The sequence below is a fragment of the Xenopus laevis genome, chromosome 4S (genome assembly GCF_017654675.1).
Source record: "Xenopus laevis strain J_2021 chromosome 4S, Xenopus_laevis_v10.1, whole genome shotgun sequence".
Taxonomy (NCBI): Eukaryota; Metazoa; Chordata; class Amphibia; order Anura; family Pipidae; genus Xenopus; species Xenopus laevis.
Window position 1 is genome coordinate 22,146,378 of NC_054378.1, and position 21,624 is coordinate 22,168,001.

The following is a 21,624-nucleotide window of genomic DNA, read 5'->3' on the forward strand; positions in this document are numbered from 1 at the left end:
GAACTGGGTTAGAAAGTTTACTGGGGTCCAAACATGACTGTGGGGGGCAGACAGAAGAAAATTGGGTGAAAAAGAGAAGGAGAATGAAAAATAGAGGGATGATGGGAAGGTAAAAGACAAGAGAAGTAATATAAAACAAATATTTTAGATAATGGAGGGTTCAGTAAGAGATAGGCACTAACCTCAAAATTTATGCCCACTCATTTTGTGTTTGGGGAGGCTAATTAAAGACCTTTTTCTACACATTTCTTTGTACTATTCCAGGACCAATTCCATTTATAATACCCCAGAACACACAACAGGATAAATTTACCTGATCTGTGAACTGTTTCACGGAAAATATGACAAGAGAAATAAAAGAAAAGAAAAGAGGGTTAGGGAGTAGAGAGAAAAATGGAGAGGAGAAATATATAAGGGGAGAGAAAGAAGAGGGAGGATGGGGGTGAGTAAGGCCAAACAGTTGGGGGAGAATAGAAAAGGAAAGGAGAGGGGATGAGAGACAGAAGAAGAGAAGCTAAAGGGGGTTAGGGAGAAGAGAGACAAATGGGGAGGAGAAATATATAGAAGGGGAGAGAAGAGGGAGGATGGGGAGAGTAAGGCCAAAAAGTTGGGGGAGAAAAGGAAAGGAGCAGGGATCAGAGACAGAAGGAGAGAAGGGAAAGGGGGTTCGGGAGTAGAGGGACAAATGAGGGATAAGAGAAATATAGAAGTGGAGAGATAAGGGAGGATGGGGGGGAGTAAGGCCAAACAGTTGGGGGGAGAATAGAAAAAAAAGAGAGAATGAGAGACAGATGGAGAGAAGGAAAAGGGGGTTAGAGAGTAGAGAGACAAATTGGGAGTAGAAATATAGAAGGAGAGAGAAGAGGGAGGATGGGGGAGAGTAAAGCTTAACTGTTGGGGTGAAAGGTGAGGGGATGAGAGACAGAAGAAGAGAAGGGTAAGGGGGTTAGTGAGCAGAGAGACAAATGGAAAGGAGAAATATAGAAGGGCAGAGAATATGGAGGATGGGGGAGAGTAAGGCCAAGCAGTTGGGTGTATTAAAATGAAGAGAGGTAACAGCGCAACTTTATAGGAATTGATACCCACAGCCTTGCACTTTCTCATTTGCATCAGGAAATTATTTCTATAGTTCCCTCAAATATTTATACTAAACTTATGTTTAGTTTCTGCCCTTACTTTTTCCTGGTATTGCTATTTATTGGTGAAGTGCATTAATTGCAGTTTTCCCCGTAGGCTGCTCTGCTGAGATTGGCAACCATGTGCGCCGATGATCTAGAAGAAGATTCCAACTTCAAACAACCGGTGAAGCCGCAACTTGTTGACTCTTTTCTTCTCTGCTCAAACATGGAGGAGAGCTTTGCATAGAGGAGTGCCAGCTGTTTCCCACATCACTTGCTCTAAGAAGAATATTCTATAATGGTTTGAACGGCGTCGGTTCCAAGGTACAAACTGAGTGCCACCCAAGTATTTCAGAGACCTTGTACCATATTTATTTGTATCACACGCCTTTATATCAATTTTATATTGGTTTTTATAGTTTTATTTTTGATCTGGAAACATTTTATATTATGAACAAAGACTTTTGGGTGAGGTTCGGGTACAGTGTCATGGGCAACATTGGCTCTGGACTCCAGCAACACTTTCTTTACTTCTCCTTTAATTCCAGATGAACTGTGCTTGGTATAGGGGACTTGGGCTTAGAAACATGCCTAAAATTCACACGAGGTGTATAAATCCCAATAAAACTTGTAAAGTAGGTGGTATCACTTTGTGAGTATCTTTGTGCTGGGTCCAGTTGCGCAGGCACTGGATATAACGCAAATAGATCATACAAATCTGCATTAGACTATTGTATTTGTGTTACAGTGGTGCCAATGGTACCTACCCAATGCCCTGCCCCCTTAGATGCCAGGCTCTCCCCCACATTTCCACCAGAGGGCAGCACATAAGGCTTTGGGATAAGACTGGTGCTTTATTAAGAAAAGAATTCAAAATAAAAAACTTTATAATAATCCTTATATCACAGGTTAGGAAGCTGAAAGGATTTACTGTAAATAAATGGATGTTCCTTCAGCAAAAGGGAAATACTGGATTCTAAGAAATATTCAGAAAAAAATGGGTCATTTTGACTACTTCCTTTTTTGTTGCAACAATTTGTTTATTATGTACCAGCAATTTGTGTATTATGTACCAGCACTAGTAATGGGCGAATTTCTCCCGTGAAAAAATTTCTGAAAAATCGTGAAATCGGGAAGTTCATGGAAAAAACGTGAAATTTGAACGTTTTCATAAAAAAAATAGTGACATTTTAATGGTTTCACTAAAAAATTGTGAAATTGGAAGGTTTTCACAAAAAATCGTGAAATTTGAAGGTTTTCACTAAAGAATCATGAAAACTGGAAATTGACGCCGGATTTTTATGGGAGATTCGCAAATTTATTTGCTGGCAGCAAATCGTGGATATTCGCCACAAATTCACGCCAGGCAAATTTATTCGACAATCACTAACCAGCACAATTGGGCTGTCTTTTTTTGTGAGAGGGGTCCTGTCAGGAGACAAGTCCAAGTGGGGGTCAGTAACGTTAGTCCAGATTTAAAGAGTGGCTGGGATTGTTTGGGTGTGGTCAGGGTCACAGGACCTCAATGTTCCAAAATCTAGGGGGAACCTTCTCAGAAGAGTAGCAGCAAAGTGAGTTGCATATTAAACCCTTAGTTGGGATTAAAACCCTTGGGTTGGGAATGAGATACACACAGGGTTTTTAGTCTTATAGGGGATACACACAATACTTGCACACTTTCTAATGCCATTATACAATTTTAATCCAGATTGGGAATTAAAATATCTGATTTATTGAGAAACAAGAAGTATGGCTTCCAGCTTCACATGGTAGAGAAGTTAGAGGGGATACAAGACCCCCTTCACATTAGAAGCAATGCTATAAACACAATTGTTGATATCTACTGGACATCATATCATCAAGTCTATTGAATCCAATAGAGTGAATTAGACAAAGGGTCTCTGAATATAAAAGTGATAACTCAACACATTGAGGAAGATGTCCAGGTGCACCGCCCTGAGCCCTCATCACAGGGAGCGGATAAAACCGAAAAAAACTTGTGAAGCAGGCACTCAAAATGAGGGCTTTCTTCCACCAGGCAGTTGTAATTAAGTAGAAAAATTTATTTTGTCCACATCTACAGCCTTACGCATTTTGTGTTACAAACACTTAGTCACACGCTATGTATACAGAGCTGACTATCCTTGTGCTGTGAAATGGGTCCCGGTAAACTGCCTAAGAAAACTACAGAGGCTACGACGCGGCTTGAAAAGTTTGCTCGTTGTGAGCGGCCTAACAAAGATGGCGCTGCCTCGCATACCTCATCGCCAAGTTCGTCACCCTTACACAGCCCGGCTGCGCTGACGGAACCCACATTGGCGGACCTGCTCGCTGAAATCAAGGCGTCTAGGGACTCTTGCACTACTTTGATTACAGCAAAAACGGAGGAACTCAAGGTAGAATTTTCTATTCTTAAGCAAGATATTCAGAAACTCCGCGAACGCACGGGGGAGGCGGAACTGCGTATCAGTGCCTTAGAGAATCGGTCTACTCCATTACCACGACAAATTAGTGACCTCCAACAGTCCCTCGCGATGTCCCTAACCAAAGTAGACGATCTGGAGAACAGACTTCGTCGTAATAACGTCAGGTTTGTGGGCTTCCCTGAGAGGGTGGAGGGGCAAGAACCCGAAAAATTTATTGAGCAATGGTTGAAGGGGTCGTTTGATGCTGCCATGCTTTCCACTACTTTTACTGTGGAGCGGGCTCACCGGATCCCGATGCGCCCGCCGATTCCAGGGGCTCCCCCAAGGGCGATTATAGCAAGGCTGCTCAATGCTAAAGATCGTGATGCCTTTCTTAGAATGGCGAGAACCCAGCCACATTTATCATTTGAGAACACAAGAATCTCTTTGTATCCTGATTTTTCCCTGGAAGTGCAACGCCAGAGGTCACGTTTTCAGGAAATTAAGAAAAGGCTGAGAGATAAAAAGATTGAATACGCCATGATGTACCCTGCCAAGTTGAGGGTTCAACGCAACGGCAGTACGCAGTTCTTTTCCTCTCCACAGGATGCTGCAGCGTGGCTTGAGAATTCGGCACCATAGGCCTTACCTTGGATACAGTTTTGCCTTTGGGATATACCAGTTGGTTCTTCCTATTTTTTACTTCCGGATACTAGGATGATGGGGACAATGCCTATGTAACGAATGCTGTTGGATTATTTATTTAATTTTTTTTTTTTTTTTTTTTACCAGTTCTGATCCTCTTCGGGAACATTATATATGCGTGAGCATGGTTTTTCTATTACTCTATGTTTTACCATACTTTGATGGATATTTTTATGTGGTTTTATAACCATTACTGTTCAGTTCTATGCTATGTCATGGCTCACGCCTCTCAGGTGTACTTGGCCGGCGGACCAAAGGACCCTGGACTTACAAAGTACTTTATTTGCCTCTTCTACGGCTGTAGAATACAGCCTTTGAGTAGTTAAACTTGCCCTACTAAATGTTTTTTTGTTTTCAGTTTGGGGAGCAAATTCTGCCTCAGTTTGGGCCGGGCGGAAAGGGTGGGGGCGGAAAGGGTGGGGGCGGAAAGGGTGGGACCCTCCCAAATAACGGGATGGGTATGGGTAATGTTCTGTTGAATGTTTTTTGTTGTTACTCAGGTAGTGCTATGCTGTTCTCTTGTCAGGCCAGTTTTCACTTTGATTGGGGAGGTCAGCTCTTGGTGACTCTTGTTAATGATGCCTGTCTATCACAATGTCTGCTACTTTGAAGCCTGCAATTCTTTCCTGGAACGTCAGGGGGCTAAATGATAGGGTTAAGCGTAAATTGGTCTTGGACCATGTCAAGTCCTTGGGTGCGGGTATTATACTGCTGCAGGAGACCCACCTCACGGGTAGCAAGATACTGGCCCTTAGGCGTCCGTGGGTTGGCTGGGCGTTCCATGCCACTTATTCCCCGTATACTGGTGGGGTATCGATTTTGATTAAAAAAACAGTTAACTTTAAGTTGCTTGATTTAAAATCTGATCCTAAAGGGCGATTTCTTTTTCTTAACTGTCTCATTGATTCTGCTCCCACCATTTTAGCAAATATCTATATCCCTCCACCCTATGCTGATGACTGCATAGTGCAGTTTGTATCGTACATTGCTGGCTTTCCCCACGCCCATATTATCTGTGCTGGTGACTTCAACACTGTTTTAAATGAGCAGCTGGATAGATTGCGAGGGGCGGGTACTGTTTCTGCTAATCGTGCAACTAACTTAGCTGCCCTAATGTCTGATGTTTCCTTAACTGAAATATGGAGATACTTGCATCCGACGGAACAGGGTTATTCTTGTTTCTCTGTATCCCATATGGCACTGTCTAGAATAGATATGATGTTTCTGTCTAAACACCTGCTACCTGCAGTTCAATCTGTGCAGTATCAAACTAGAGGTATATCGGATCATGCCCCTCTCAAGCTAACGTGGCACACTGACCTCCTGCATCGGGACACTGTGAGATGGTCCTTTAACCCAATTTGGCTGACTATAATTAATAATGATGATGCTATTGCTGATTCCATTACACAATATTTTGCCTTAAATCAGGATTCTGCATCTCCTGCAGTGGTGTGGGAGGCGTTTAAGGCCAATTTGAGATCTACTTTACATTCCGAAATTAAAGCAGTTAAGAAAGCTTCCCATCTCACGGAACGGCAATTAGCTGACCAGGTGGATGCCCTTGCTGTGCAAGTCAATTGCCAACCCTCTCCTACCAATTTGGCTGCTTTGAAGGTTGCTGAGCAGGCCTATACCACCCATATGCACAACCAAGCTAAAAAGAAATTACTGTTTTCCAGGGCAACTTTCTTTGAACATGGGGAAAGAGCTGGGAAAATTTTGGCATATTTATCTAAAGCTCAGTCCTCGCCTCCGGTAATATCAGAGTTATATGACTCACAAGGGGTGCTCCACCATCACCCCAATGACATTATGTCTACTTTACAGGACTATTACTCCTCTCTTTATACTTCGAGGTTAACGGCTTCCTCAGAGGAACTGCAAGACTATTTCCGGGGTATAAACCTGCCCACTCTTCACCCTGACCAGGTTGATAGCCTGGAAGCTGACATAACTGAGCAAGAGCTGATCGAGGCCATGGCGTCCTTTCCAGTTGGGAAGGTGCCTGGTCCCGATGGGCTTCCCATTGAAATTTACAGACGGTTCCAGGAAGTGATTGTCCCCACACTTGCCAAAACCATTAAGGACTCGCTGGCTAATAAATCGTTACCACCTTCTATGTATGAAGCTACGATAGTCTTGCTAGAAAAACCTGGCAAGGATCCTAGGCATTGTGATGCCTACCGCCCCATTTCATTGTTAACGTCAGACATAAAAATTTTGGCGAAGGTTCTTGCTTTGAGGTTGGGCTCAGTTATCACTAGTTTAGTCAATGAGGACCAAACGGGGTTTATACCTGGTAAATCTACAGCTCTGAATATACGCAGATTGTTTGCTAATCTCAGCCTCTCACATGATAATCAAGGCCATAGAACGGTTGTGGCTTTAGATATTGCCAAGGCGTTCGATACGGTGGAGTGGGGATATCTCTGGCACATGCTGCAGTCCTTTGGTTTTGGTCCCAAATTTATTGCCCTGGTTCAATTGTTATATGTGGCCCCCTCAGCAAAATTAAGAATCAATAATGCATTGACTGCTCCCTTTCTGTTACACAGGGGAACGAGACAAGGGTGTCCCCTCTCCCCCTTTTTGTTCGCACTGGCTATTGAGCCCTTAGCCCATTTAATTAGGAATCATGCAACTATTTCTGGTTTTAAGCTTGGACATAGGGAGGACAAGATCCAACTATATGCGGATGACGCCTTACTCTACTTAGGCGACAGAGGTGCTTCCTTGAATAATGCCATGAGTACTTTGTTGGAGTTTGGCAGGATGTCTGGTTTACAATTAAATCAGTCCAAGTCCATGGCTTTATTGTTGGATCCACTTTCAGACGATGAGTGCCCTGAAACCTTTCCCTTCCAAATTGTTACTGAATTTACATACCTTGGGGTGGCAGTGTCGGCTACTCTTGGGTCCTATCAACGGTTGAATCTGGATCCGCCTTTGGACTGGATGGGGACTAGGCTGAAATCTTGGTCCAACTTACCTATTGGTCCTTCTGGTAGGGTTCAGCTTATTAAGATGCTCTTTTTGCCTAAACTTTTGTATGTGCTTCAGCACGCTCCGGTGTGGATTCCTAAATCCTACTTTGTTAAAATTAATGTCTTATTTCGGCAGTTGATTTGGGCCCATTCCAGACCTAGACTTAAGCTGGACACTTTGATGCGTGCTAAATCCAAAGCAGGCCTTGCTCTGCCGGACATGCACTTATATTACTTGGCAGCTCAATTGGGGCATTTAGTTACATGGGTGGAGAATGCTCATCATAGGACTCTTCACTCTCTCTGGGCGCAGTTGACGGGGTTGGATTTAAATCCCATTGGATGGTTTCTGAGTAAGTCCACGTGCATCCCAAACCAAGCACTGAGTCTGCCTCTATTCCAATCCCTACGTAGAGTCTGGCATCTAGCTAACAGGGTGATAAAGTCCTCCACTACTGATCCTATTACACCACTTTGGAATAATCAGATTTACCCAGCCATTGCCAAGCTCGGGCCCATGCCTCAGTGGGTTCAATGTGGTATTACGACTGTGGGAGATGTCTGGCTGGATGGCAAGCCGATCTCTTTTGCTCAGTTGAGGGATCTCCATCACCTCCCGCAGAACCAGTGGCTGAATTACTATAGACTTAACCGTGGCCTTAAAGCAGCTCACAAGCATAGTACCATTTCTCTCTCTACCCACCCGTTTCTGCTCTATGTCAACAGGGGCCATACTAAAGGTCTAATCACCATGCTGTACACTAGGCTATTACAGGGTGCTCATGGCAGTAATCTTCAGGAGCTTTGTCACAAATGGGAGGCTGATGTGGGTGCTATTTCTGAGGAGGAATGGCAGGAAGCGCAAGACTCTATCCTTTTGGTTTCCCCTAATTATAGATTTCGCACCGTTCAATTATATATTTTCCATAGAGCGTACTATACCCCTGCTAGGTTACATCTTATTAATCCTGCTACTCCTGATCTGTGTACTAGATGTGCCCTGGAAAAAGGGTCTCTTTTGCATATGTTGTGGAGTTGTAGCAAGATTGTGCCGTACTGGGGGTCTATCTTGGACACCTTGGATCGGGTTTTGCAAATACAGATAGATAGATCGCCAAAAGTGTGTGTTTTGGCTGTTTTACAGGATCTACACCTTACCCAGTATCAGCTGCTTTTCTTACAGGAGGCTTTACTGTTGGCCAAGAAACTTATTACTCAGAATTGGAGGAACGTCGCTCCTCCCATGTTTGCTTGTTGGAAGCAAAGTATGATAGTTGTATCCAACATTGAACAACTCGTCTATTTGAAACGGGGGGTCCCTGCTAAATTTAGTAGGATTTGGGGTCCCTGGTTGGATGAGTTCCCCCTTCCACATGGCAGCTCGACTCCTGGGTGAATCACTGTTTCGGTGCTATGGTGTTGTTATGGCTCTAAAGTCCTTTTGCTGCATGTTCTCTGATGGTTCTGTATCAGTTTGATTTGTATAGCTCTCTCATATTGCCTTCTGTACGGATGTTGATGTATAGAGTAACATCTATATACTACATGCATGTATCCTGTCACTGACTTGTTGGACAATGCTATGTTTCCTTTTTTTTTTTTTTTTTTCTTTTTGTTTGTGCTCCTGCTGTACGAACGTTTATGACTCATGTCCTTTTATGTTTTCAATAAACTACCTGAGTTTAAAAAAAAAATACATAAAGATTCCAAAACTATGCATTAACTAGAATAAAATATACATTATTAGATATGCAAAGAAGCACCATATCTATACACTGTAAAGAATGGTTTAGGATGCATTAAATAATAATGAGCACCCTACTGTACAGAATGGGAAATATAGGCATAGTAGAAATGACAGGTACTTATAAAGCTCATAAACAAGTTAGGGTAACATAATACATCATACTCATTATTATTGAGTCCCATTGGGAACCTAATAACCAAAACAAAAATCCAGTTGGTTCCTATCCCTTCCTCTTATATCAGGTATAACTCTTTGATGCCCTGCATAGAAAAAAAGTCTAGATAGACACAGGCACAGTTTAAGAAGTGTGTGGCTACCTTAGTTTTTGTTTCTGTTTTCTACTTTATTACAACTGCCTGGTGGAAGAAAGCCTTCATTTTGAGTGCCTGCAATACCAACCCAATGGAAGGTCCACCTGTGGCTGGTGGGGAGATATGTTCCATTAGGCTCTTAAGTTGCCTTCCCTCCATTGATAAATTTTGGAATTTTTAAATTGATGAGATTTAGACAGCATGTGACTCTACTTCTCTCCATGAGATATTCCTCAAAGGAGCAAGTGGACACATTGATCCTTACCAGGGATCTCCTAAGAGCCTTAAGAATCTCAGTATTATTTTTCCTCTTCTCCGCGGTTCACCACCCGTGCCCACCAAAGAGCTGACTTGTCCGCCACTTTCTTTGTTGATATCATCTTCACCCTTGGTGGATTAATCTCCTGACACCAGGATCCCTTCATAGTTATGAAGTGGGGAATGGGATGCCTCATTCCTGAGTTTCTGAGCATCTGTTTCCTGAGCATCTGCTCGGGGCCATGCAAGTTAATCATTTGTTGCCTCCTTCAGAGTCTGATGATCACATTGTCCCCCCACCGAGCAACTGCAACATTCATCTCATTCTTTACTCCTCATCATTAAAAAGAAAGATTCTTGATCTAAATGTTGGGCATGGAGGCCTCCAGATTCTAGAAATAAGGCTGAGAGTTATTTTGTTGTTAAAATCTCCAAAAACTTCTATTAATAGTCTTTATAGATTGACGTCTCCTAATCAATCTCATCCAACTTATTAACTGCTCTAAGAGAAATCCCATGGAAACAGGAGGCAATTATATTTGATTAACTGAAATGGTTCACCTGCAGGATGTTATCATCATAGTGACGTGGCTGAAATTGTAGGGGTTCAGCCAGAAAATATTTATCATCCTCAACATCTATATGGGGTGTTGGGAATGTGAAAAAAATACAAGCTACATTTTTTGTGTAATTTTTAGTGTAACAAGTGTAAAGGTTTGTGCACATCCTCATTGCCTCAGTCTCAGAGTCCCCCCCCCCCCATATACTCATGAATTTCCCCAAGGACTTGGCACCTGGCGCAGCACAGACTCATCTCTGAACTGTTACATGTGGAAAGATGATTTCTGTGAAACGAGGGACCCCACATCATACATCCTTCCCCCCACTGACATGTAATGATCCAAATATATAATTGCCAAAACACTCTCCTAATTAGCCACTCAATGTTCCATGGGCTCTGTACTTACAAAGTCTTGGAAAGGGAACTTTCCATCTGAAAATACAAACAAAACAACCCTTGTACCCTTTCTTTGCCCTTGTCCCTATATATTAGTGCTACCAATCCCTATTTCTGTAGGGAAATGAGAGCAGAGCAGGCAGTAACCCTTCCAACACTTTCCTCTTGTCTCTGTCCCTATTTATCAGACTGTTTGTGTGAGGCTCCTGAATGGAAGTGGAGAATAAGGGATCACCGGACCCCGGAGGATCACCAAATTTGGCACAAACGTGTGTGAATGTATCAGGAACCAGGGGAGATCAGCAAGAGCCGGATCCCTGCTCTGGTTCTCAAGTTATGAATATTGAAAGTTTTGCTGGTGGGTGTGGCCAGTCAGCCATTACCTGTGTAAGTGAAGAGGATTGTACAAAGCAGTTAATTGTGAGTGGAAGAGAAGCAGCTGCTGCTGGACACACAGTGAGTAATTCTGAGTTGGGAAATGCTGTAGTTTCTGAGGGAATTGATGGAAAAGGCTGCTCTGTAATTGAGCTCCAGGGCCTGCACCTTCTCCAGCTTCTGATTTGTCCCACGTGCCCCTGGGGGCCCCAGTTGTGATGTTGTCTGTGAACTCTCCCCTAGTACATGATCTGCTCCAATTTGGGTCAGAATCTGATCTGTGTAACCAAAGTTATATGTTTTCATCTAATGGAACTGTTATCCCTGATGTAACCTCTGAAGTGCATTGGCCCAGCCTGCCATCCCCCCCACAGCAAGCCCTTGGGTCCCACACACAAGACTCACTGGCTCCTGCCCTGTCTCCTGTAAATCCTCAGCAACTGGATCCCCTGTTTGTTTGTCCAGTGCAGACAAGGAGCAAGTCTAAGATGGCTGCCAATGCAGTTTCCCATAGGGAAAAGTCTTTACAACTTTCAGCCACTTCACAGTCTTTGTCTATAAATTTGTTTGCTGGGCCTTGTAGGGGGGACCCTGAACAACACCCTGCACAAGTTTTATCCCAAAATGAGCACTGTATTCCAACTGCCGAATGTGTTCTTGATTCTGCCACAACCAAGATGGCTGCTACACCTGTGCAAAACAGTGGGCAAACAAACGCACGCTATGAAACTTCTGAAACAAGGTGTGCGCAGCAAGTAATGGCAGGGGGCAGTTGTGGGGGATCTGGAGGGGCTCCAGACACTTCTGTACAGTTTACATTTGAATCCCAGCAGCACTCTGGTGTGCCAACCAGCAAAATGGCTGACACCTCCATATGTGGGGACTTGTTTGCTAACCATAGCATTATGCAAGGATGTAAATTGGCTTCTGCTTCACAACAAGTGCTGCAAGTGACCCCTTATGCAGATTCTTCCTCTGCCATGGACCATGATGTAGAACTGCGCACCCCAGCAGCTCATCTGTTGTCGGACACAGCTCAGGGAGTAGACCAGCGTGCCCCAGAAACCACAGACCAGCATGCCCCAGAAACCACAGACCAGCGTGCCCCAGAAACCACAGACCAGCGTGCCCCAGAAACCACAGACCAGCGTACCCCAGCAGCTCATTTGTGCTTTTCCTATGGCAGAGGGAGGGAACTCCACTAAGGTGCATGACCCACTCCAATCAGGGGTGGTGGTTGTGGTGTTAGACTGTGATGATGATTATTTCTCACCAGATATGGAGGAGGAGGTACAGGAGGATGAGGCAGCTAGGAAACACAGAGAAGAGTCAGAGGCTTACTCCAAGGAGTCTGAGCTCCTTGTACATGCATATGTTGAGAGAAAGGAGAGGGAGGACAGGGCTAAAGAGAAGGGGTTGAGGAGGTCCCAGGTTCTGCAGCCTTCTTCCAAACCCAGCACTAGTACTTTGGCATCTCATTCTTCTGCAGCTATACCCCGGGTTGGCCCTGTCCAGCAATCAGTTAGAGTTGCACAGCAGTCAGCAGAGTCCAGACCTCAGGCCTTACCTGCCCCACCCCCACCAGTAAATGCTTGGTCCACTAATCGCTTGAGAAGCACTGGCTTAAATACTCCATCAGTTTCTACTGGTCCCACTTCTACCAGAAGGAATGCAGTGCAGCTTAAATGGGTGGGCCCAATAGAGGATTGCCCGGACCGAGATTACGTTGTGGATATACTGCTCAAGGCACACTTGCAGTTCAGGGTTGATGAGCAGGTGTGGGCAGTAATAAAGCAGAGAGAGGTAGAATTTGACATCAGTTTCAAACTCCCTGAATACCTAGATATGTTCTTCACTAGGTACAACTTGAAGAAAAACAATGATTTGTGGAAACAATTTAGAGTGGTTCCTTTAACAAAACAGGTTTTAAAACATGTCACGGTTGTTTTCAAACATGAAAATATTGTAATGGAGGACATTGTTTTCTGGCTACGGCGTCATTGTGATATTGTTTCCCCCCTAAGGAGATGTTATGATAGACATGGTGTATGGGATGGGTCTTTCAAAGTCACGGTTAAGCTCTGGATGCGTAACCACGCTCAAGTACACCTCCCAAACTCATTCTTCATAGGGAAAGACAGGGGGGTTCTCTTTTACGTAGGGCAGCCAAGAAGGTGCTTTAGGTGTGGGAACCTTGGACACTTTGCTGCTCAATGTGCAGTTAAGCGTTGTTCTAAATGTGGAGAGGTGGGTCATGAGGCAAGATCGTGTGACAAAGTGATGTGTAATTTGTGTGGAGAGGCAGATCATGTACATGATGACTGTCCCATGGCTTGGCATAATGTCACCAGGGAACTAATTGAAATGGAAACTGCCCTGCTTACTGGTAATGACACCAGGCCCAAACAATCTAGTGGCCAGACCCAAAATAGACTGCTCGAAACAAACGCTGTGTGTGACATTCAACCAGCAGTTGCGCCTGCTACGCCATCTAGGCCAGAGCTTGCTGCAGTACGTATTGGTTCTCATGGCTCTACATCCTCGGCCACTGTCAGTTGTGCTCCTGTAGAAGCTGCCCTTCAACTGTCACCCCCTACAGGTCAGTCTCTGGTTGCCCCTATGACTGCTTCAAATGAGGTTTCCTGTACAGTGAGAGAAGTACAGAAGAATTTTGTTCAGAATCAGGATGCTCCACAGTCAAACCACAGTCTGGGCTCTGTACAGAGTCAGCGGTCTTCTCGGGCTGCTCCTTGTCAACCATCAAATGAGGCCTCTGAGACCGCCTCTACTTCTCATATTTCCCCTTCCTTACCAATCCTCTTGGGACAAGCCCAGGGGGCTTTACTAAAGCTTTCACAAGAGCGTGATCACACACAAGGGTTGCAAAGTGCTGATGAGGAGACTCATCTCAGCGCTACGCCAAACTTGGAAAATCTCATTAGCCAGCCCTCATCAGACCCTGTCTGGGAGATGCAGGCTCCAAAAGGTAAAAAGAGATCCCATCCAGGAAAACCTGTTTTGTCTACCTCCAATAGGTACCAGGTCCTAGCCAACATCGGCAAAAAGTCTTCTGAGCCACAGGAGCTTGATGAACCTCCAGAGGAACCCATAGGTAACTGGGGTGACTCAGTAGACCCAGGTGATGTTGACAGTCAGGCACTATCACATGTCAGTGAGACTCCTCAGGCTTGTCAGCCCTTGGAGGAATCCAATATTGAATCCTCTGGCAGCTCCTCGGTTGTAAAAAAAAAAGAGGAGAAGGAGGAGCTTAAGGAGATAGAGTGACCAAATACATATAATACATAAAAATGGCCAGCGAACACTACAGAGTGCTATCACTAAATACATGCAGCATTAAATCTGATAAAGCCCGGTTCTTAGCCTACGACTACCTTGCAGCTTCAGATGTAGAAATAATTTGCCTACAAGAGACCCGACTTACCCACAAGCTACAGATTGCTAAAGCCAGAAGGGATTGGAGGTTTGGAGCCTCCTTTTGGTCTATAGGGGAGGAACCTGCAGCTGGTGTGGGCATCCTCTTCAAAGGCCCTCAGCAACCGAAGGTGCATAGGTTAATTGAAATTTCAGTGGGCCGTTGTCTGTTGTTAGACTTTACCTTGGGTAATACCAGGATAAGGGTCATTAATACCTACGGGCCTCAAATCCCCTCAGAAAGGACAGAACTATGGTCTGAGATAGCTCAGTATTTAATTGTTCCATATACTCTGCTGTTATTGGGGGATTTCAATCAGGGTCTTATTCCCTCACGTAATACTTCTGGGTCATTGGTGCACCAGGCAGGCCTGGTTGACCTTTTTGCTGTTAATGGTAGGAGCCCGGCAAATACCTACGCCTGTGGTACTCGATCATCTCGCATTGATTTTGTGTTCGCTAGCCCAACTACAGCTTTCACTGACTGTAAGGAAGTTGTGGTTGAGTTCTCAGACCATCTGGCCATCTCAGTCACTCTTGGTGTCTCCTCTGTGCCCACAAGGGGTAAAGGTTTGTGGCGACTAGGGCCAAATGCTCTTACAGACCCTGTCACCTTACAAGGGTTTCAAGATTTATTAGATATACAGTTGCAAAGAGTCTCTTTCTATGACTCCTACAGTAAGTGGTGGGAGCAAGCCAAACATTCCTTTAAGAAACACTTTAAGTCTTCTGCGTCTGCTAAGTCTGCTAGACGATATCGGGCCTATCTGGCTGTCAGAAGTAAGCTAGAATATACCATCTCAAACAAATTGTCCCCGCAGGACATTAAACTCCTTAAGATGCGGCTCAGAGAGCTCCAGTACTCCCGATATGAGTCGCTCATCTTTGAGAGAGACTATGGCAAATTCTTAACACCTGACCCCTACTTGCAGTGTAGAGAGAAAGAGAATGCCAAATTGGTAACCGGTTTCTTTGACTCCAAAGGTCAGCTACAAAAGTCAAAAACAGGTATCTTGACAGTAGTTGCTGAATTTTATAAGGAAATGTTCAAAGATAAGGCAATTGATGCCTCTCTTATTGAAGGTTTTTTGGCCTCTGTAGAACCCTCTTTAGCCAATATAGATTTCTCATCACTCACAAGAGAGATAGACGAGGGTGAGATTATGGAAGCAATAGCCTCTCTTCCTCTCAAAAAATCCCCTGGTCCTGATGGGCTGACCTCAGAATTTTATAAAGCCTTTTCTAAGGAGCTCTCACCAATCCTTCAGAAAGTGTTTACCCATTGCCTGAAAACAGGGAGGCTGCCACGGTCACTGAGGGAATCTGCCCTCATTTTATTGTCTAAGGGCAAAGACCGCAGGCAAATTGTTAACTGGAGGCCTATAGCTTTGCTCAACACAGATCGTAAAATCCTGGCTAAGGTCCTGTTCAATAGGCTGTACTCTGTTTCTGATATGTTACCATCTGAGGGTCAATATTGTGCCGTGAAGGGGAGAGGGGTCCTTCAGGCAGCAGCTACAAAAAGGGAAACAATTGAATATGCAAAAGCAACAAACTGTGAAAAATACCTTTTGGGGCTTGACCAAGCAAAAGCCTTTGACCGGGTGCAACATCCGTACCTGTGGGCTACTTTGTCTGAGTATGGCGTCCCGGCTCAATTTGTCAATTGGTTGAAAACTTTATACCTGGAGGGAGAGTGCTTCCCTTTGATCAACGGTTGGCAGGGCACTAGGTTCCCATTGGGTGCTGGGGTGAGGCAGGGCTGCCCGCTCAGTCCGCTTCTCTATGTTTTTGCCCTGGATCCTTTTCTGAGGCGTCTGCGAAGGGGCGGACTGGTTGGCATCTGCATCCCTCGGTCTCCTTCGGTCAGCTTGGTGGCTTACGCCGATGATGTTTCAGTTTGGGTGTCCAACTCTGCCGAGGTGGATGTCGTGATAGAAGCTCTTGACGCCTATTCTGTTGCTTCAGGGTCGGCTGTCAACGTTGACAAGTCAGAAGCACTCTGGGTGTCGGACTCACAGCCAGCTTTCCAAGTGGCGAGTTTTCCGACAACCTCCACTGAAATTAAGGCCCTGGGGATTAAGTTTGGGAGGGATGTGTCCGGAAAATCCAATTGGGAGGAGAAATTGGACTCTGGAAAAGCAAAGGTTCAGCGCTGGTCCAAATGGCGACTGACCTGCAGGGAAAGAGTTGCCATGGTCAAGGCTTACTTGGTCCCCATGTTTCTGTACCTGTCATACATTTACCCAATACCTGCTAATCTGTGTACACCGTTACAGACTATGTTTTTTGTAATGCTCTGGGGTAATAAGATTACTTTGGTCAAGAGGGGCATTACTTACCTGCCAAAAAACAAAGGTGGTCTTGACATGGTCTGCCCTATAGCCTTTTTTGCTTCCATTTTCTTAAAGTTTAATTTCTCCAAGTTGGATGCAGACCCTCCTGCATTGTGGCAAATGGGCATATCATATTGGTCTGCTCCAAACTTGACCAAGTGGCTTAAGGGGGAAAAGTTAACCCGAGTCAAGCGGACTGGTCTCAACACCCCTGACTATGTGGCTACTGCTCTGGTATGGCTAAGGAAATGGGCAGTGTTCAAGCAGCAGCTCAATACAGTCCCCAGAAAGGCCCTGTACACTGACATTGTACAAGATTATTTTGTTGCTGCCCCTGTGCTCAGTGATTGTATAGGTGACACTGCAGAGAAGTCTATTCGCCACTTGAACAGCAAAGCTTTACCTGCCAAACTGTATGATGTTCAGTGGCTCTCTCTGCATGGGAAGCTCAAGGTGAGAGGGAATTACCATCAACTTCCTACACAGGACAGGGTGTGCCCCTGGGGATGTGCCGTTGAGGAGACTCAAAGCCATTTTTTGGTTCATTGCCCAGTGTCAAAAGCCATCAGGTGTTCCTTAGCTACAGAGTTGCACTTTTCCTCTCTGAAGGTGGCCAGTTATTCTCACCTGGCCTATGGAGTCATGGACAACTCTGTCTACAGTGCTGTCAGTGTTTAAGTATTTTCTTTGGCAGTTCCGCTGCAAGCAAACTATGGGTCATCCAAACACTCCCATAGACTGTGTAGTAAGGGCAATAGTAAGTGAGCTGACCAAGCTTCGTATTCCCGTACCATGATTCCAGAGTACACATTTGCCACCCTTATTTTGTTTGTTGCTGGGAATTTTGGTTCTGTATGACTGTAATACAGTGTTATTGTAATGTTATTTAAATAATGTTCATTTTTTGTTGTAAAGTTTTCAATAAAAAAACATAAAAACCCTATTTATTAGGTACCTATCTAGTGCTACCAATCCTTATTTCTGTAGGCAGAACACCTTGCAGAGCATTACTCACCTTGGTCATTGCAGAGGAATCAAAATTCTGGGAATGACTGAATCGATTGGCCATGGAGCAGTTAAAAGCTTTTATATAAAAATGTCCAATAAAGCACCAAACTGTTCAGAAATGGAAGTACAGAAGGTCTGTGATTGCTTTGCTGCTAATTGCTTCTCTTGCCTCCTCTGTTCCTAAATAAATCCCATTCATTTATTCCGGTTTCTGGACATTTCTGTTCCTGACCAGCAGATGTTGCTCTATGCCTTTATGATATATTCTGTGTTCTTGAGCTCTCTGAGCTCAAGCATTTGGGCCGCTCTGTATGGTGTCAGCTTATAAAACGTCAATGTCCTATAAAACACTAAGGTTTTTCGTGCAAAACCACAGACTTATTAGAGCTAAATGCCTTGACCTCCTCTAACTGTTTTGAGAGGGGGATGCAGAACCTATGAAAAGTAGCCAAGGCTTTCTGATGTATGGTGCACAACTGCCCCAACCAAACATCCAACCCCCATGTCCAGGTTGAGCTGCAACCACCTGATTTGAACCCAATAAATGGGAGACACGTCCTTTGAACAAGTTCTGATGCAACTTGCACCCGATTGGCGCCTATCCCTGTAAACTTCCATCAGAATCTTCTAGCCCCATCCAATATTTTAGTCACAAACTTTCTGCTCCTCTCCCTGTAAGCATCCAGCAATCTTCTAGTTTCACCCATTGCTTTAAGGTCCCCATAGACGCAAAGATTTCTCTTGCCGAATGACCGATTTTAGTTTTCGAAGGATTAGTCCGACTAATCCTTAGAAATTATCGTGCTGTTAGTGGGATTCGAACAATCGTACATCTCCCGATTTGTCGGCTGACATCTGTCAGAATTGGCCAGGTTAAAAATTCTTTATCGATCCCAGTGCAATCTATTTATGTCTGCAGGGACAAGCAGGCAGCTACCCTTTGTTTTCCTGGCAATATCGCCTGAAATGGTCTTTTTAGTTGATGGACAATTCGTACGATCGTACGATCGTTTCGAGATAATTGTGGTCTCGGACGATCGGATTTTTTAAAAATCTTTACATATATGGCCAGCTTTAGTGTCAGCATTTGTGCTCCTCCCCATGTAAGCTTCCATAAGTCTTATAGTCCCACCCACTGCTTGATTTTCTGCTCCTCCACCCTGAACACTTACAATAGAGTCTCCTAGTCTCAACCACTGCTTGAGTCACAGACTTTATGCTCCTCCCCCTATAAGCTTCCATCTGTTTTCTATTCCCACCCAATGCTTGAGTCACAGACTTTCTGCTCCTCGCCCTGTAAGCTTCCATCAAAGTATTCTAGTCCCACCCACTGCCTAGGTCACAGGCTTTCTGCTCCTCCCCCTGAAAGCTTCCATTAGAGTCTCTTAGTCTCCCCCACTTCTTGAGTCACAGACTTTCTGCTCCTCCCCCAGTAAGCTTCAATCAGAACAAGTTAATACAAAATCAAGAGTAGCCAAGGGCAAGTAGACCTGTTGACATGACTGAGACTTGTAAAGAAATAAACCAATGATAGTTATATATATCTGCATTTGCACACTCACACACAGCATTGCACCCATTACACATTCCAGACCCATCTCTTTGAAACAATCATTATGATAATATAGATGTTAATAGTTGAATGTTAAGTAGGTCACTGCATTGTATGTTTGAGTCCCGGGACTACAGCATGCAAGTTGCATTCATTAAAGAATTCCACTTGCCTGGCCGGGATGGACGCGATTGTACAAACGAAGCTCAGAATGCACACTTGCCTGGGATTGAGCTCCAAGAAACAGACCAGCAAATGAACATGCTAATTACCCTGGCGCTTGTGCACTTGGGAATTACCATTCGTTTCATGCAAAGATAATAACATTCATTATTAAAGAAAGAGGCCCTAAAAATAATATCTGCTCTCTGGGGCCCACCCACATCAAAGCCGCAGGCCAAGAAGCTGGGATTTTGGGGGGATGCACAGATAATGAGTTTCTTACCTGTTCTTCTGTTCATTACTGTTACTGGGTTTGGTTGAGTGGAACCAGTGGGTCTTTCAGAATCCCTATTATGATGTGCCGCTGACTAGGAAACTGGTGCCACATTTTCCTGCCAGAAACAGGGTCCAGAGTTCATGAACTTTCAATAATGAATTACTGAGTTCCAGCCCAAAATATAACCAACAATTTGTGATGTCCGAGGGGCTGCTAGCAGAGGATGATGGGAACTGTAGTTGTGTAAGCTGGACTGGCTCTGTTTCCGAGGGCCCAAACCCATTCAGAACCTGAGGATTCACTACTTGATACCAAGTTTTTTGGGATTTGATGAAAGGGAGAAATTGGGTTAAATTTTCTTTCAGCACAAGTTGCAATGTTGTAATGTGGCTGAAGCAGGTCCCATCCAATTAGACATCGGTTGCATCAAAACTTCAGACCAATAGGGCCCAAAACTGAAAGGTGATTTGGATCAGATAGACAGACAGATATAGGATTGTTATGTTTTAAGCCCCCTGATGTTTCCTGACCCGCTGATTTATGCAGATTTTACTGTGGCAAAAAAAAAATTCTGAAAAGACACAATCATATTGTTCACTGTTAATTTTCCACCCTTTCAACCACCAAAAAAAAGTGATAATTAAAAATACTTTTAAAAAATAATATATTTTTTAATAAAAAATGTTCAAACAAAATATATTGTGGGTTTGAGACAGTAACAACTCAGATTCCCAATAAAGAGGTCCCAGGGAAGGGCTCAGTTGCTAAGAAATAAATAAATAAAGCAAATTGAAATAAAATCTCCCGTAAAATGTCTTCATTTGATGCTTTTATGCACTCCCCAACGGTGCCAATAGGTGGCAGTGCAACACAATGCTGAACAAGGGGAACATTTTGGTAAATTTTTTTTATGCCAACTTTGCATGCAGCTTTCTGGGAATCAGATTTAATTTCTCTCGTCACAGCTCTGAGTTTGTAGTTACATTGCTGCTCAAATTCCCTGCTTTGATTCACACACATTTCTTAACTGTCGTGTCTCATATGGGATAAGGAGTTCACCCCCCCCCCCATTCCATCCTTGTATTAACACTGGTTCACGAGAGGAGAAAACAACATTCCTGTAAATGCATTTTCTCATTAATAAAATATTATAAACAAAAACAGACATATTATTCTTCCGTTGTATTGAGAGGAATGGAGTTTGGCCAATGGCGGGTGTAACCTGGTGTATTACTTTGTGTAAGCCCAGCTACAGTTGCTTTTTATTATTTTCTTTGTATACACAACACAATATCATCATCAATATATTTTTCTCTATAAGTCTGTATCAACAACACCATATACAGGCTGCATTGCTGGTCATATATCATCAACATTTGTTTATATAGTGCCAGTAAGTTACACAGAATAAAATTTATACTTTTAATTAACATTTGAATTTTCGGGTTATTTGTATTCGATCGAATATTAGACGTTCGAGTTTTTTCATAGATAGCCTCCCAGTGGAGTTGTGAGTAAATTCTAATATATTAGAGTTAAAAAAAATTCTCATAACTTCAAAATTCAACCTTTGATAAATCTGCCTCTAAGGTTAAAAAATCCCATATCATCATCCCTTCAATTGTTCCCTACCTTACTTTAATTCTTTAAAATTTGATTACAAAATATAATATAAAATGATATTATATTTATTTTGCATTGTATTTATATTTTTGATATTTATATTATTTTCTTTTTTAAATTTATTTCATTTTGTGCATTTTTATTTTCTCATTTTTATTTATTATTTTGTTATCTATTGTTTTATTAGTTGCATGTATTTTGCATTGTTTATATTTTATACTTTTTATTTATTTGATCATTTTATATTTATTTTGCCATTATTTTTTATTTATTCTTTTATTTTCATGTTATCCTTTTTTTAAAATTTCGAAAAAATCTTAAGTCTTTTTTTCTAAAACTGAGACATTTGGAATCATTTTGCCAGGCCTTT